Source organism: Pelophylax lessonae, assembly GCF_965119305.1.
Source record: "Pelophylax lessonae genome assembly, chromosome: 4".
Lineage (NCBI taxonomy): Eukaryota > Metazoa > Chordata > Amphibia > Anura > Ranidae > Pelophylax > Pelophylax lessonae.
This window is the reverse complement of record NC_138771.1, coordinates 456,588,235-456,606,272: the sequence shown is the minus strand read 5'-3', so window position 1 is coordinate 456,606,272 and position 18,038 is coordinate 456,588,235. Positions and strand designations below refer to the sequence as shown.

General features: G+C 44.3%; 1 protein-coding gene across 1 annotated transcript in view; it reads left to right on the top strand.

The window, feature by feature from the left end:
* The first annotated feature begins 315 nt into the window (after positions 1-315).
* FAT2 (FAT atypical cadherin 2) overlaps positions 316-18,038 on the top strand; it is a 190,950-nt gene continuing 173,227 nt past the window's right edge. The window contains exon 1 of the mRNA XM_082253266.1: positions 316-471. The gene's annotated coding sequence lies outside the window, so the exon portion shown is untranslated. The remainder of the gene's footprint in view (positions 472-18,038) is intronic.

Genomic DNA, 18,038 nt, shown 5'->3' with positions numbered 1-18,038 from the left:
ATACTGCACAAGCCTGTCAAGCTGCAGTATTTCAATCAATTCTGAGATGTGCACAGACATCACCAGCAACGTGCTGGAAAAGTTTTTTCCTTTTTTCGTGTTGCATGATGGTGGTTTAACAATGCCTCACGCTTCCCCCACTGTAATTGCTGCACTGAATCTAACTATCTGCATAGAAATCTAGGATTTGGCTCTGTCACAATCCCTCACCTTGGGGGAGAAGCACTCCCTCCTCCTCCTCTACCCTAGCCTGTCTGACAGGAGCTGTGCTCAAAGGACACACCTCTCCTGCCTGCAAGTCTTGCGTCCTACCTGTAAGGCTTCCACTGTAGGGCACACACTCCAACAAGGCATAACTCTATTCCGAATAGATATGGAGCAGAGGATTTTCCTGCAGCTCGGGGAAGACAAGCACCCCCAATTCAAGACCACCAAGGCTTAACTAACCCTCCAAGAGCCGACATCCCTCAGGTAAGTTCACCTTTATCCCTTTTTTTTGCGTATTAGCTAACATCAGCCTTTCAGAAAGCTCAGCGATAGGTCTTCAGGGCTCAGATTAAGCATGAGGCTTAAAAGCACAAAAAGGAATAAAAAGAGGAACTTAGCGCAAGGGATAAAAAAAAGGGGGATTGTAGAACAAAGGCACAAGAATAAAAAGAAGCGAGATACAATAGGACAGTGTCAGAAGGCATAAGAAAGAGAAAGCGAAAAAAGAAAAAGAAGTAAATTGCTAATTATCATTGCTGGTGGGAGTCCTGCAGTGGTGGAGGACGCTTGGTCTTCAAATGCAAAACAAATTAAAGAGAATCGGGTAAAGAGTTGAATGACTCCATTCTGCTGCCGATGGGCATTGTTAAGAATTGTGGATTGCCTTAGCTTAAGGCTAAGTAGACCTCGGCAGACCTAAAAACTTTGAGAAGTTGATGTCATGGCTTGGACACTATGATGGATCCATGTAAGTGAAGGTTGGAGGTTTGGTAAATGTTTGCAGACAGCTTGAAGCAAAAAAGAGTCGCCTGCTCGGTTTTGTAGAGGACAAGGAAACATGCTCTTTCACGTAGGGAAACATGCACTTATATTCTAAAGGACGAGCCAATCAACTTCACATCTGGAACACAAGACCAACTGGCCTCTAGCTAGTGGATTTGATCACTGCTAACCTTTGCTTCTAATTTATTTTCTGTGTCAGTGGATTTTTTTTTTCTTTGGATAAGTCGCGGTAAATAATAATTAGCAAAAACTGAGCAAACCGGCTACAAGCGCCCTGGATTCTCCCAGTTGCTGGTGATATGATGTGTGCGCTGAACATTATGTCCTGGAATGGATGAGGAAGGTAGGAATGCCAAAGAATCCAGTATAATTTGTTTAATGGACCTGATTACAAATGAGCGATGGTTGTGGCACGTGTTACTGCAAACCGTGGTAGTGTGCAGACAGTTTGTAGGTTTAGTGCTAGTTAGCATTGCAGAAACATTTCCTTGATCATTTAAATTTAAATAAAAATAAGTGGTAAGATTGTGCTAGAGGAGTGAATATTATTGACAAATTAATTTGAGTAGCCTAGTCCACATACAATAGCTAATATTCTTATGACCTATGCAATGGAGATGGAATAGTTTAAGGGCCGTACACACTTGACGAAAATCGGACGAAATATCCTCCGATTTTTCTCTGTCTTCTCAGCGTTCATTACCGTTTTTAGTCAACAGTGCATAAATGTTCATGAAATTTCTCGTCCGATTTTTCTTTTTTTGGCACATTTGTTCCTAGATTTCCGGGTTGTCAGCAACTTCAGATCATGCGCGGTCTTTCGTATCCGATTTTTCACGGACGTACTGCATATACATTAAACGAAAATCGGTCGTCTGGGGACGGACGAAAAAAATTTTGGTGTTTGTCCCTCCGTTTTTTTTCATTGAAAATGTCGGCATCGGCTGCTGAAAGTTGTGTACACACTAGCTGAAAATCGGACGATTTCACATCGGGCGGGAATTTTCGGCAGATTTTCTACTAGTGTGTACCCCACTTTAGTACTGGAGAACATAAAAAAAATATATGAAATGAAATGATCTGCAGTGGATGCAGACATTTTACATAAGCTAAAACATTTGGACAACTGAAGAAAAAATGATTTGGCTGTACAGGAGCACTTGGAAGGCAACATGACTGAATAACATTTGGGCTATGAGAAATTAGTTGCTTGGGACGATCTGGCCATAAATTGGAAAACAAGCAGGTACTTGTATAGTGGCTCTGTCATTGATTGGGCAAAATGTCTTCCTATTCATGGGCAGAAATAGTAAGGTTGATGTCAGCTGAGCTTTCTTAACCTCCCTGGCGGTCTGATTACGTCAGGATTTCTGTGCTAAAAGCGGTACATCTGTTGTTTTATATTTTAAAACTCACCTTCCCCTGCGATCCCCGCCGTCCTCCCGCTGTGTGCTCGTCCGATGCCGGCACCTGTCTTCCGGTTCCCATCCCTGCGAGCGTTGCCACGCAGGGGGGTGGAACCGGTGGCAATTTCGAAAATGTAAAAACACAAATGACGGGATACAAAGTTGTGATCCTAACAGATAACACTGTATCATACCATTTCACCACAGGATTGCACCTGATGGCTTTTCCAGTGCCCTGCCTGTGCTTTCCCAGTTCTTTGTGCCTGGAAAATTGAGAACGACCATGGCATCCAAAAAGCGTTCTTTTTGCGCAAAAGCGCTTTTAGACGAAGTGGAAAATAGCAACAGCGAAACAGAGTTACTTGAAGAACTGAGCAATAGCGATTCGTGGGAAAATTTGTCATCAGGTACGGAAAGTGACGACAGCGACGATTCTGATGTCTCTTTCTGGCACATAGCTCCGTTGGAAATTCTGAAGAATCATTTGATATACTTCCCAAATTCCACAAGCTATGTGCCAGAAAGAGACATCAGAATCGTCGCTGTTGTCCCTTTTCGTACCTGATGAGGAATTTTCCCACTAATCGCTATCGCTCAGTTCTTCAAGTAACTACGTTTCGCTATCGCTGTTTTCCAGTTCGTCTAAAAGCGCTTTTGCGCAAAAAGAACGCTTTTTAGATGCCATGGTCGTTCTCAATTTTCCAGGCACAAAGCACTGGAAAAGCACAGGCAGGGCACTGGAAAAGTCACCAGGTGCAATCCTGTGGTGAAATGGCATGATACAGTGTAATCACAGCTTTGTATCATGTCATTTCGTGTATTTACATTTTTGAATTTGCCGCCGATTCCACCCCCTGCGTCGCAATGCTCGCAGGAAAGGGAACCGGAAGGCAAGTGCTGGCGGGGGAGGACGGCGGGGGATCACAGGGAAGGTGAGTGTGATTCTGGGGTAATCCCGAGTATGGTTCGAGGTTACCACTTTTGGTAGTGAAAATTAACCCTGAGCCACACTCGGGAATACCGCCAGAGAGGTTAAGGGCCCATTCACATCTCTGCGTTGTGCGGACGCACATGTTAAAGAATGCATTTTCGCAATGCACAAAACATGCATAGCAAGAAAGGTCTCGTGCGATATTAGGCATGTTAGCAGCATGCATTGAGAGTCCTTTTTTTTTTGAACTGGTGTCCTAACACAATGCACATTAATGAGTTACATATTGGGGGTTATTTACTAAAGCTGGAGAGGTCAAAATCTGGTGCAGCTCTACATAGAAACCAGTCAGCTTCCAGGTTTTATTGCCAAGGCTTATTTAAACAAGCTGAGGTTAGAAGTTGATTGGCTACCATGCACATCTGCACCAGATTCTGAGTGCACCGGTTACCTGCTAACAATGCTTTGGATTTTAGTGTATTTGGTTTGGGCCTTAAAACAGAAATTTGGGACATATTTAAAGCCAAACACACCTTTGTGAGCCTATTATGGTGCGATTAATTTTGTGGAATGTGACATGCAATAACAGATTTGCCTTTAATCAACGCACAGGAATGGACAGGTCTAAATAGGCTGAAATGCTTTTAAAGAAAACCTGTACTAAGGAAGTATGGAGGCTGCCAATATTGACCTCTACTTGTCAAAGGTTTAGTTACCTGGCTGCCATGCTCATCCGGCATCTTCTATACTTTCTCAGTCACTAAACTAGGGTAAGAATGTGGTTTAGGAATCCTGACCTCCCTGATCTTAAAGCTTGTTCCATGTCAAAGTCTCAAAATACTTTCCCAGGTATGGCCAGGCAACTAACAATTCCAAAAGGATGTCAGCATTAGCAGCCCTTGCATTACTCTCAATGCAGTAAAAAGTGAGGAAAACTGCCACAATAAAAATATGTAGGCTGCAATTACCAACCTCGTAAGGAATATACAATTTGTCTGGTTTTACGAGGTTAAAAAGCTTTGAGTTACTGAGCTGGAACAAACATGTAACAAGCAAACCCAAAAAGTAGTCAGACCTCTTGCATCCTATTACAAATACGTAAGTGTCAAGTGTTCCTATTTCTGCAGGACAGCCCCCATTTGCTAAATTGCCCCATGTCTTGTGGAATGTCCCTCCAGAAAGGGGGCAGCAGATAAGCTGCCTTGAAAGGTGGCATACAAAGCACATGACCATTTTTATTTCTATTGCAGGCAATTGTCCTTCCAAAGTTTCAGAAAATTTTGGCAATTATGTAAATACAGTATGAGTGGAAGGGATGACACCGCTCAGGCCAGGCAATGTCCATGATCCGGTCAAAGTCCTTGGCTTGCCACCAGGGGAAACATATGAGAAGAAAATGGTCGCACACCACCACGGGATCCAATAAAGAAAATGTCTTTATTCACATGAATGGTACAAGGTACAGCAGGGTAGGACAGTAGACGCGTTTCACACGAATGCTACGTGCTTGTTTACTACCAAGTAGCATTTGTGTGAAACGCGTCTACTGTCCTACCCTGCTGTACCTTGTACCATTCATGTGAATAGAGACATTTTCTTCATTGGATCCCGTGGTGGTGTGCGACCATTTTCTTCTCATACATGTAAATACAGTATACTGAATAAAATAATGTTTTCTCTAAATTTGTGTCGAAACAAGTAGCCTTACAAATTGTTTACAGACACAAAGCTGCCCCAGCAGACAAATATCTACAAAATATCGGATAGGTTTGGGTGATTCCTATTGTTCTTGAGTTGGAGTGATAAGTGGGAAATACATCTACTGTCTTTGGACATCTCATCAGAAGCACTTCTTCTATTTGGGTTCCTTGAAGGGGCTCTGTCATAGAAATGTATGGAGGTTGCCATTGCTGGTCCTTTTTTAAAAATGTTTCCTGGTTGTGTCTAGTTTGAATAATGTTGACTCGTAGACCTGGAACAGGCATGCTGTAAATGAGTGCCTGAAAAATGTTAGACTGTCTATACTTGTTCCAGGTCAGGTCAAGGGTTGGCATCTCTTGTAGCATAACGAAAAGGTATGTTGTATTGCATTGTTTTATTTCTATGTAATGCATGCATGCAAGTTTTGCTTGGCTACATCAACCATTTGTCTTACTGATCAGTGTAAGTGTGTTTTACATGCATTTACTTTCATTGCTATGTTGGCAAAAAAATATCTTATTTCTACTTAAAAAAGAACTTCAAAATGTATGGTCCACTTATTCTGTAGAGAGCGTAGCCCCCTAGGTGAGAGGGATGCCCCTGGCCTCTCCAGCACAGTGTAGGTGTACGGTGCAATTTGTTTAATATAAAAGGGCTCATTCAGGCGACTGATAAGGGCCGTATGCCACCAAGAATCAGCTTATTTCTGCAGCAGGTAGTGCAGGTGTTCACAATCAGCTGTTCGTGAGCACCCTGTACAAATCAATGACAGGCTGACAGGTGCCATGGCTGTTCATAAGTAACCACACGTCAAGTGGTAACATGCAGTAAGGGACAGATAAGTGACCCAGGATGCAAACTGTCCCTAACTACAGGTAACCGCTCAATGTGTGGTTCATGGGAACAGCCGCAGCGCCCTTTAGCCTGTCATTAATTTGCATGGGTGGTTGGCTGTGAATAACTGTACCCGTTGCATTAATACACTGATTCTTGTCGGTGTACAGCCTTTTTTTGGTAGCCTGAATGGGCTCTAATGCATTGTCTTAAAAATGGACGGTGGGATTCTAAAAGATAGAATGTAGATGTAACAATAATTTTAAAGGATAATGCCACATGTATCCTTCTTCTTATTATTATTATACTGCGCTGAATGTCCAAGGTGGTGATTGTGTCTCTCCACTTTGTCCATGCAGATAAAAATACAAGGAGTTCTATGAGTGATGGAAGAACTAAGGGAAGCCACTTGCATAGAACTATGTAGTGCTGGCTACTAAAGTGATATACAGCATCCCCAGAGCCCCCCCTGGAGATACATTATATTACAAAAAGTATTGGGACACCTGCCTTTACACGAACATAAACTTTAATGGCAACCCAGTCTTAGTCCATAGGGTTCAATATTAAGTTGGCCCACCTTTTGCAGCTATAGCAGCTTCAACTCTTCTGGGAAGGCTGTCCACAAGGTTTAGGAGTGTGTCTATGGGAATGTTTGGCCATTCCTCCAGAAGCACATTTTTGAGGTCAGGCACTGATGTTGGCAGAGGAGGCCTGGCTTGCAGTCTCTACTCTAATTCATCCCAAAGGTTTTCTATCAGGTTGAGGTTAGGACTCTGTGTAGACCAGTCAAGTTCCTCCATCCCAAACTCACTCATCCATGTCTTTATGAACCTTGCTATGTGCACTGGTCCAAAATCATTAGGTGGAGGGGGAATTATGGTATGGGGTTATTTTTCAGGGGTTGGCCTTGGCTCCTTAGTTCTATTGAAGGAAACCCTTAAGGCGTCAGCATACCAAGACATTTTGGATAATTTCAAGGTGTGAACAGTTTAGGGATGGCTCCTTCCTGTTCCAACATGACTGAGCACCAGTGCACAAAGCAAGGTCCATAAAGACATGGATAACCGAATTTGGGGTGGAGGAACTTAACTGGCCTGCATAGAGTCCTGACCTCAACCCGAAAGAACACCTTTGGGATTAATTAGAGTGGAGACTGCGAGCCAGGCCTTCTTGTCCAACATCAGTGCCTGACTTTACAATGCGTTCTGGAAGAATGGTCAAACATTCCCATAGACACACTCATTAACCTTGTGGAAAGCCTTCCAAGAAAAGTTGAAGCTGTTATAGCTGCAAAGGGTGGGCCAATTCAATATTCAACCCTGCAGACTAAGACTGGGATGCCATTAAAGTTCATGTGCGTGTAAAGGCAGGTGTCCCAATACTTTTGGCAATATTGTGTATATATATATACACATATATATCATAGATAGTGGAGTTTAGCTATCACTACTGAGCATGAGCAGCAGCTAAAAATGCATTGCTACATTGGTTCTCCAGTGTAACAGTGAAAGAAATGACCATTAAAGTGTTTCATAACCCACAACAGTAAAACCAGTCTGTATATGCAGTAAAGCATGCTTGTTATACTCTCTGCGGAACCTAAGAGGTTAATCATTTGCACTGTCTTCAAAGGCTGTTTGATCCTGTCTTCTCTGGTCCTCCCCTTCTTCCACAACCCCCAAACCATCTCCTGATATAACAGAGCCTTGGGGGGCAAGCTGCACATGCTCAGTTTGGGTGTATTGCTGGAAAGATTTTTTTTTTGTTCTTGGGAGAGTGCATGTGATCAGGACAGGGCCAATCGCCACAGTCCAGACAGAGGGTCAGGGGCCCTGCAGCCTCATAGGACAATCAAGGGAGAATGAAAAATCCTCCTACAAGCTTTACCAGACACTGATAGAAGTCACAAGACTTCTTTAACTGCTGATGAGAAGAGGTATTTAACAGTTTATATTTACTTAAACTATTGTTTTTCCGTGTTATATGTGTTGTGGGAGACCAGATATAGTGAATGCAGGCTCCTGGGTTTAGTAACACTTTACCCTGAACTCTAGAGGAAGAATATCAAAGACACAAATTGGGGTTGATTTACTAAAGACAAATAGACTGGGCACTTTGCAAGTGCAGTTCCAGGGCTTAATACTTGAGATAAAGCTTCACATTATAAAGAATACCCAATCACAAGCAAGGAAAAAAAACACTAGTAAATGAAGGGAAGCTCTGCTGACTTCAATTACCCAACTATGTGTAAGCAAAATGCTGTTTTCCCTTATTATCCTTGCTTGTGATTGGGTATTCTTTGTAAACTGGTGTCACCTCATTTACCAAGCTCTGGAACAACTGCACCTGCAAAGTGCACAATCAATGTGGCTGATTTACTAAAGGCAAATAGACTGTGCACTTTGCAAAGTACAGTTGCAATCTGCAAGTGCAGTTGCTCCAGAGCTTAGTAAATGGGGTAAAGCTTTACTTTGCAAAGAATACCCAATCATGTGCAAGGAAAAAAAAAAAATAGCATTTTTGCTTGCACACGTAGGATGATGGAAGTCAACAGAGCTTCTGCTTATTTACTAAGCTCTGGGGAAATTGCGCTTGCAGAGAACTTCGCAAAGTACACATTCTATTTGCCTTTAGCTCTATAATCAATATTACATCATTAACTGAATTTTAAATGTAAGCAGTATAAGTACCTGAAATGGAGCTGGGATCAGCCTCTTTCTGTCCTTGAATAGAAGGACTGGCGTGTGAGAGGAAGAAGCAGTGCAAAGAGGCAATCAGGCAATGTCAAGGAGCATGCTAATAGGAAGAGAAAGTAGAGTGACCAAGAGAGGAGCTCATCACTGTGCTGCTTCTCCTTTAACTGTCCTGTCGCAAACTGGGGCAGGTCCAGGACGACCTGGACTCAGAGGAAGTGGTTTGACTAATGCTGACCTTCAGGCTGAGGAAGTCTAGAAGCAAAAAAAAAAAACTGCAGGGAAATCTCTTGATTTAAGGTGTACACTGCAGCAAAAGCTGCTTTTAGTTTACCTTTTATCAGACTATTCATTTTTATCGTGTTATTATTGGCTGGAGTTATGAAACTGTGAGCCAACTGTTGGCGTTTGGCATCTTTCCAGGCCTTAGTAAATCGCCCTGTCAGCTGTTTCATTAAAATGCCATTATTTTAGTGATGAGGCTAACGCTCTCCTCCTCCCCCTCCAGCTCAGCAGGGTGCTGACAACAAGCAGTAAAAGGGGTGTGAATTTTGTCATTGGAAAACCAGCTTAGAGTCAAGGAGACAGAGAAAAGAATGGAAAACCTTGAGCCGTGCAGCACATGGGGGAGGGTCTAAGTAGGCCATTCAATGTGCTAGGCCGCATGTTAGGGGAAGGTCCTGAACTCCTAGCCCTGACTTGTGTCAATAAGACACTCCAGATAATCCCCTCATTATGGACTGTTTTGTCTTTCTTAGCCTAGTCCTCCAGCTCAAAACATTTCAGATGGGGGGGGGGGGGGTCAACTTTTGCAGCGCAAGCCCTGGCTCTCATTATTGTCCATGAATAAACACCACAAAGGATATGGAAATACAGACAGCATGGATATCTTTTGTTATTTCAGTCCGGATGCTTGAAGCTCACGGTGCTTTAACACTTGTGTATTATTCCATTGCTGCCAATAATAATAGGGTGTCATGTTGCAGTTCCCTTTAAGGCTGCATTTTTTCCTTGCAATCTAGAAGGCACTCACACGGGTGCAATGTAACCATACTGTACTTCCCGTGCTTTGGGGAATTCTGCTAAGCAATATTTTGCTCCTACTTTCTCTGATTTCCAGAGACTGTTAAAGCGCTTGTAAACCGCAGTTGGTGAAAAAAAATAAAAATAAATTCCCTGCAAGGCAAAGTCATAATGTGCTAGTATGCAACGCACACTAGCACATTATGAGAAACTTACCTTAAAACAAAGCCGGTCAACGGCACACTGTCACCACTGAGAGTGCTGACATCTTCCACTGGTCTTCCTTCTAGATTTGCGGTCTCTTGCTAGTGGCGCGATGACGTCACTGCATGCCGGAGCCGCTGTTTATGGCACGGGCTCTAAAGGTCTGGCACTGTATGTCGGACCTTCAGTGTGCATGGGACGGTGACGTCACCAGCTGCGTGCACTCTGAATATCTCCTAAACAGTGCAAGATTAAGAGATATTCACAGTATCTTTAGAGCGCATGCGCCAGTGACGTCACCAGCTGCATGCACCCTGAATATCTCCTAAACAGTGCAAGATTAAGAGATATTCACAGTATCTTTAGAGCGCATGCGCCAGTGACGTCACCAGCTGCATGCACCCTGAATATCTCCTAAACAGTGCAAGATTAAGAGATATTCACAGTATCTTTAGAACGCATGCGCCAGTGATGTCACCAGCTGCATGCACTCTGAAAATCTCCTAAACAGTGCAAATTTAAGAGATATTCACAGTACCTACAGTTAGTGCCGGTTCACATTTCTGCGATCACAGAGATCGCATGTAATTCAGAGCGCACTGCTCCTAAAATGACATGCGATCTCTGTGCGGTGCAAATTCAGCTATACAGTTTGAATGGCTGAATTCCCACCGCAATCACACCCAACTCGCACAGGACCCTTTTTTTGGTCCGCAGCAGAATCGGATCGCATGGTGGTTCACACTAGTGTGATGCGATTCTGTGCGAACTTACAGATCGCACTGCGATATGCGATCTGATCTGGGGGTGTCGTTAACTTTTAATTGACACCCCCAGCGTATCACATATGGCAGTGTGAACTGCCAGGGATGCGAGAACACGCTGTATATTCGCAGCGTTCCCGCATCGCACAAATGTGAACCAGCACTTAGTGCCGGTTCACATATGTGCGGCTGCGGATCGCATGTAATGTCGGAGCGCACTGCTCCTTCATTAAATGCGATCGGCTGTGCGGTGTGAGTTCAGCCATACACTTTGTATGGCTAAATTCGCACTGCACCCGCAGCAAAGACGCACATGACCCTTTTTTTCAGCCGCATCAGGATCGGATCGCACAGTTGTTCACACTTGTGCGATCCGATCCTGTGCGAACTGTAATGATCGCACTGCGATATGCGATCAAACTGGGGGTGCCGTTAACATTTCATTGACACCCCCAGCGTATCGCATATGGCAGTGTGAACTGCCAGGGGTGCGTTTGCGATGCGGGAACAGGCTGCGAATTCGCAGCCTTCCCGCATCGCATAAGTGTGAACCGGCACTTAAGCCTTATTATAGACTTACCTGTAGGTATAAGTGGTGTAACAGAATTTATTACCACTTTAAAGTGATACTAAAGTCTCGTTTTTTTTGTTTAAAAATAACAAATATGTTATACTTACCTGCTCTGTGCAGTGGTTTTGCACAGAGCAGCCCAGATCCTCCTCATCTTGGGTCCTAGCCTCTCCCTCCTGCCCCCACAGCAAGCAGCTCGCTATGGGGGCACCCGAGCCGAGCCGTTGCTCTCTGTGTCTATTTAGACACTGAGCCATGGCTTGGCCCTGCCCCTCTCTCTCTCCTCATTGGCTTACTGACTTTGATTGACAGCAGTTGGAGCCAATGGCGTAGAGTGTCTCAGCCAGTCAGGAAGGAGAGCCCCGGACAGCTGAGTCTCTCCAGCAACATCGCTGGACAGAAATGGGGCTATGGTAGGTATGAGGGCGGCTGCTGCATACAGAAGGTTTTTTTTATCTTAATGCATAGACTGCATTAAGATAAAAAAACCTTCTGCTTTTAGAACCACAAAGGCTGCAAAGTTTTTTCTCTGAAGTTTCATGTCTCTTTAAATGTACTTGTGTTTGCCACAACATAGGTGCAAAAAATTGTAATGATCCTTGGCAACTACTGCCTATTAGGTTCTTCATTCACACCTTTTGCTACTTTACGGGTTAACAAAAATTCAAACGAGTTTATGTATGTCTTTATTTATTTTGACGTATTTTAGCATTAAGGGCAAAGTTTTGCAGATGTCTCCCGCTGTGTGACTACTGACCATAAAAGTAAGATTCTTTGTTTCAGTTCCAAAACTGACAGTTGGAAGCAGTTGGCAGCCAGTATGGCAACAATTTGTACGCTCAAAGTTAATGAAAGAGCATTGGACTTAAAATTATTGTAAAGTCTTGTTTTACAAAGATAACAAAATAACTAAAATGTCATACTTACCTGCTTTGTGCAGTTGGTTTTGCGCACAGCATCCAAAACCCTCCTCTTCTCAGGTCCCTAGCTGGAACTCCTTGCCCCTCCCTCCTGTCAAGTGCCCCCACAGCAAGCAGCTTGCTATGGGGGCACCTGAGCCGAGCTGCAGCTCCATGTGTCCATTCAGACACGGAGCTGCAGTTCGGCTCCACCCCCTCTCTCTCCCGATTGGCTAACTGACTTTGATTGACAGCCAATGGTGCAGCGGCTGTGTCTCAGCCAATCAGGAGGGAGAGTCCCGGGTGGACGGGAACCTTGTGGACATTGCTGGACAGAGATAGGGCTCAGGTAAGTATTAGGGGGGCTGAGGGAGGCTGTTACACACAGAATGCTTTTTTATCTTAATGCAGAGAATGCATTAGGATAAAAAAAAACCTTCAGCCTTTACAACTCCTTTAAAGAGGTTGTAAACTCGTTTGAGTTTTTTTTTTTTTTTTTTACACCCTGCAAAAGAAAGACATAATGAGCTAGTATGCATCGCATATTAGCTCATTATGCAATACTTACCTCAGAACGAGCCCCCGCCGTGCCGCTGACTCACCTCTATGACGGGCGACATGTCTAGTCGCCCGTCTTCCGGGATCGCGGCATCCGGCCATCTGATTGGCCGGAGCCGCGGTGACGTCACTCCCGCGCACGCGCGCGGGAGCCGACAGTCACGGCACGGGGCTCTGAAGGAACGGCACGATCGGCCGTTCCTTCAGAGCGCATGCGCCAGTGACGTCACTGGCGACATGTAAGGTAAATATCTCCTAAACCGTACATGTTTAGGAGATATTTACAGTACCTATAGGTAAGCCTTAATATAGGCTTACCTATAGGTACAAGTTGTAGAGGAGGGTTTACTTCCTCTTTAAAGAGTATGTTCCTCTAACATTTCATATTGCTGATCTATGTATGTTGTACCATGCACTTGTGGTAAACAGTATCCTGTTCTCTTTGTATTCCTTTCTTTTTGTGAAATCTACATATACACTCGTGTTTTGCCTTTCATTTCTTTTGAAACCCCTGCCCCCTGCCGCCTCCCACTCCTTTAAGAGGTTCTAAATGCCAGGAGGTGGAGGCGGGCATTCTGATCATAAAACCACTGTCATTGGCTGTCACGGCGGTTACATGATTGGAAAGCTCCCGATTGCAAGCAGGCATCAGGAGCTTTCTGGTACCTGCCAATATAAGTGCTGGGAGTGTGCAGGGCGCATGCTCTCAGCACAGAAATGTTGCATTTGGGGCGCATATGTGCGGCCTCTCACAGTTAAAGCCCACCTGCCAAGAGGCAGCAAATATGTGTATAGCCTGACGGGAAGAGGTTAACCTGAATTGGCTGTTTTACAAGTTGTGGGTTCACCTATACTTTAAGGTGAAACTAAACCTAACTTTTTTTTTCTATTGAATGTACACAGCATGCATTTCTTGCACACTCTGATTGTGCCAGAATGACTGACTCCCGTGCACATGTGCGGGATGATGTCACCCCCCTCACCAGCCAATCACGAGGTCGAAAACCCAGCACCTGGGGAGAGGATGACAGCAGACAGCGAGGAATCTAATCACTGAAAGGATAAGGTGTGTTAAATCTGGAGTTTAGTACTGCTTTAACCACTTCAGCTCTGGAAGTTTTTACCCCCTTAATGACCAGGCCATTTTTTGCGATTCGGCACTGTGTTGCTTTAACTGAAAATTGCGCGGTCGTGCGACACCGTACCCAAATGCAGTTGATGTCCTTTTTTTCCCACAAATAGAGCTTTCTTTTGGTGTTATTTGATCACCTCTGCCGTTTTTAGATTTTGCGCTATAAACAAAAAAAAGAGTGACAATTTTGACAAAAACACAATATTTTTTACTTTCTGCTATAAAACATTCCCAATAAAAAAAATTTAAAAATCTATTTTTTTATCAGTTTAGGCCAATTTATATGCTGCTACATATTTTTGGTAAAAAAAAAAATCCCAAAAAGCGTACATTAGTTGGTTTGCGCAAAAGTTATAGCATTTACAAACTACGGGATAGATTTATGGATTTTTTACTATTATTTTTTTTTATTAGTAATGACTGCGATCAGCGGTTTTTATCTAACTAACTTACTAACTGTGTGGGGGATGGGTTGGACAGAGGCAGAGAGAGATCTGTGATTCAGCTTAGCTGAATCACACAATCTTTCCCTGCCTCTCTGACAGAAGAGAAGCCTGTTTTGTTTACATAGACAGGCGGCTCTTCTGTCATTCTAGCCAAAGATCGCGGTAGGCCGTTGGCAATCGCGCCCGCTCCTCCCGCACTCTGTCTACCTCTGTGTCTAATCGCAGCGGGAACGAGGCTCCGGTGGCGCGCGCGTGCACAAGATCATGCCGATCAATGTGATTATGCGCAGCCAAGTCGCCCTGCTGCAGTAAATCTGCGTGCAGCAGTCAGCAAGTGGTTAAAGACCAACTCTGTGCAACTAAATCCCTTGCAGTGGGACTGTGCCTGCATTGCAGGGGTTAATTGCTCATTTTGGTCTAGGAGAACAAAAAAGATCTACTTACACAATCCTCCACTCCTCCCCGCAGCAAAACCAGTCCCTGCAGCTTCTTCTTCCCCACGCTCCAGCGGTCTAGGATCCTGACATCATCAAAACTAAAGCAGGATCCATAGTCCTGCACTGGATGTGATGACATCGAGGGACAGCCCACTGCCAGAGCATGGGAGAGGGCCATTTGCTGGGGGAACAGAGGATCATGTAAGCAAAACTGTTCCCCTCTCCCCTAGACAAAACAAGCTATTAACCCCTGCAGTGCTCCACATTTGGTGATAAATAGGAAGCAGTTGCGGCCGGCCGATAGGGGGCGCAGGGGCGCCGCCCCCCCAAAAAAAAAGAAGAAGAAAGAAAGATTTAAAAAAATCCTATACCATCATCTGTGCCATGCCTGTACCATCACCTGTGCCATGCCCTTACCATGACCTGTGCCAGGCCTATACCATCTCCTGTACCATCACCTGTACCATGCCTATACCATCATCTGTGCCATGCCTGTACCATGATCTCAAAGTCACGCAATTTTTTACTGCGTTTTTTGCCACAAAGCAATACCTATTACATTTTTCTTTTTGCGCCCCCCCCCAAAAATTTTGAGCACCAGCCGCCACTGATAGGAAGGCCTAGGGGAGGAAGGGGATCATAAAAAAGGTATGCTATGGTGTGGTTTCCAGCTGTTGAAGCTGCCTGTATCTAGATTCTGTGTTATGAGTATGCCTGCAGGCACCTACTCCTACCTGCTCAACATACCTGGGACCATTTTACTAGATGTAAAGAACGTAAACTACAACTCGAGTGGCTCATAGCTTACATAGGATCATTTTTCCTGCTCCTGCCAAGCGACCAAAGTAGTAAAAGTCACTCAAGTCATAATTTAGACACAGTTTTGGACTCTCATGATGACAACTTTGACACTTGGTGGCTGACCAAGCACTTTCACATGGAGTGAGTCACATGCTCCTCCATACCCTAAAGCAGGGGTCTCCAAACCTTCCAAACAATGGGCTGGCTTATTGTCCTTCAGACTTTAGGGAGGCCAGACTATGGAAATTTTTCCTGGCATCAGTAGGTGTAAATATCACCACATTTGGTATCAGGGAGAGGATTAGTACCCTATGGCTGGTATCATTGGGGGGAATAGCACCCCATTGTTGGTGTCAGTGGGAGAAATTTTGCCCCATTGTTGATGTCACTTGGCAGAATTCTGTCTCATCAGTGGGAGGAATAATGAGTGCCCCAAGAGCCAGATAAAGGCAAGCAAAGGGCTGCATCTGGCCCCCAGGCCGCAGTTTGGAGACCACTGCCCTAAAGTACCAGATATTTTCTTTACCTCTGGCAGCTGTATGGGAGCATAGAAAAGATGAGTATGTGCTCATAAACGACTGAAAAACAATTCAATATAGTTGATAGTGTTCCTTTTCTAATCTTCAATGTATTATTTTACACGTCAGTAATGATCTATAGGTGCAAGTAGAATAGACATATGAGCTAGATACAAACGTAGTTGTATGTCAGTGGCAAAAACAGCTTTACAAATGCAGTAAAATCAACATTGGAGTAATGGTTGGTTATTGCATTTTACATATAATTTCTGTTCGTGTAATATCTTATTAAAGTTGAGTTCCACCCTTAAAAGTCACTTTTCCCCATCTGCTTGCTCTCTGTCACCTGAAAAATAAATGGATAATCAAGATTTTTTTTTTTCTTTACTTACCTTGTTTTAGAAGAAAATATACTCACCTAACTTCCTCTTCCTCTCTCTTCGGCCGTCACTTCCTGCTTGCATTGATTCCTGGGAGCTGAATGTCATTGCTCCCAGGAATCAATGCGCCTGCACCGGCCCCGCTCGTCAGTTCCGGTGCAAGCACGTCATTCACTGCTAAACAGCTTCTGGACATGCCCAGAAGCTGTGCAGGAATGACGTGCCTGCACCGATGTTCTGTGAAAAAACCCTACCCGTGAAAATTCCCTACCCTCGTCACTTCCGGTGCACCTACGTCATGGAACAGCTGAGCAGCTTTCCACTGCGCATGCTCACAGCTCCGGAGGGAAGGGAATTTTCACGGGGTAGGGTTTTTTTAACGTTACACCGCATCAGCAGTTGCCGCGGGTACATGAAATCATCTCCGCTCCAACCCCTGTGACTTCCCTGATCTCCGCTCCTAAATGTAAAACCGGCGGTGGGTCTATGAAAATATAAATCACAGAGCCGAGATCTCCGTGATTTATATTTTCATACACCCACTGCTGATGCAGTGTAACGTTAAAAAACACTACCCCGTGAAAATTCCCTACCCTCCGGAGCTGTGAGCATGCGCACTGGTAAGCTGCTCAGCTTTTCAATGACGTAGGTGCTACCCTCCGGAGCTGTGAGCATGCGCAGTGGTAAGCTGCTCAGCTGTTCCATGACGTATGTGCACCGGAAGTGACTAGGGTAGGGAATTTTCACGAAGCAGGTTTTTTTAACGTTACACCGGACATGACGAGCGGGGCCGGTGCAGGGCATTCAGGGACGAAAAGGACACAGAATAGGACGCCGAAGAGGACGAGCTGGCTTCAGCTGCCCACACCTGAGATGGCAGTGCCGGACAAGACATTTTCAAGGTAAGTATTTCTTCTAAAAGGTAAGTGCGACCTGGGACAGTTCAGAGGCTATCCATTGTGGAATGCACTAGCCCTGACTGTCCCGGGGGTATTTTTATTAAAAAAACGTTCCTGAACTTTTTTCCTTTGCAGATATTGAGGCTGAACTGTTTAATAAGAAATGTAGTCCAGCATATATATTTGTATTAGGAAATGAAGTGTAAAGTACCATTTACTTCTGATGAAGGATCTGGTGGTGAAGAGGTCGTAGGACGTAATTGGGGAAGAAAATCATTTAAATCATTTGGCTTTCTAATGCTGAAGGTAGCCATAATACATACATTAGTCATTTGTGGTGGTGGCACGTATGACTGCACACAATGTGTAGAGAAAGTGGAGGTGTTTTCTATAAATGTCAATCTCATGCTTGTCATGCAGTATGGAAAATGAAAGTTATCATTAACTGCTGGTAAAATTCATATTTTCTCCACTTTTTATCCCTGTTCTTCCAACATGACACATTCCACAAAGCACCTCATAGTCTGCTAATGGGTTACTTTGCCTTCTGATTTAAATCACTCAGTAATTAATCATTTGACCTCTGGAAGATTTAAGACCCTTCATGACCAGGCCATTTTTTGCGATACAACACAGCGTAACCGTGGATGAAGGCAATGAACCAATGCCCTAACCAATAATTAAAATAAAGGGAGGGCCCAAATACAGGCAAACAAAGTATAAATAGAGGGCAATACCCTTGATAAAGTCACGTGTGTTGTGACGCAACGCATTGGGAGGGGCCCGTTGACATCACTTTTGGCTTCCAGCCGAGACCGGAAGTTCACATTCATATACATCATTCGATC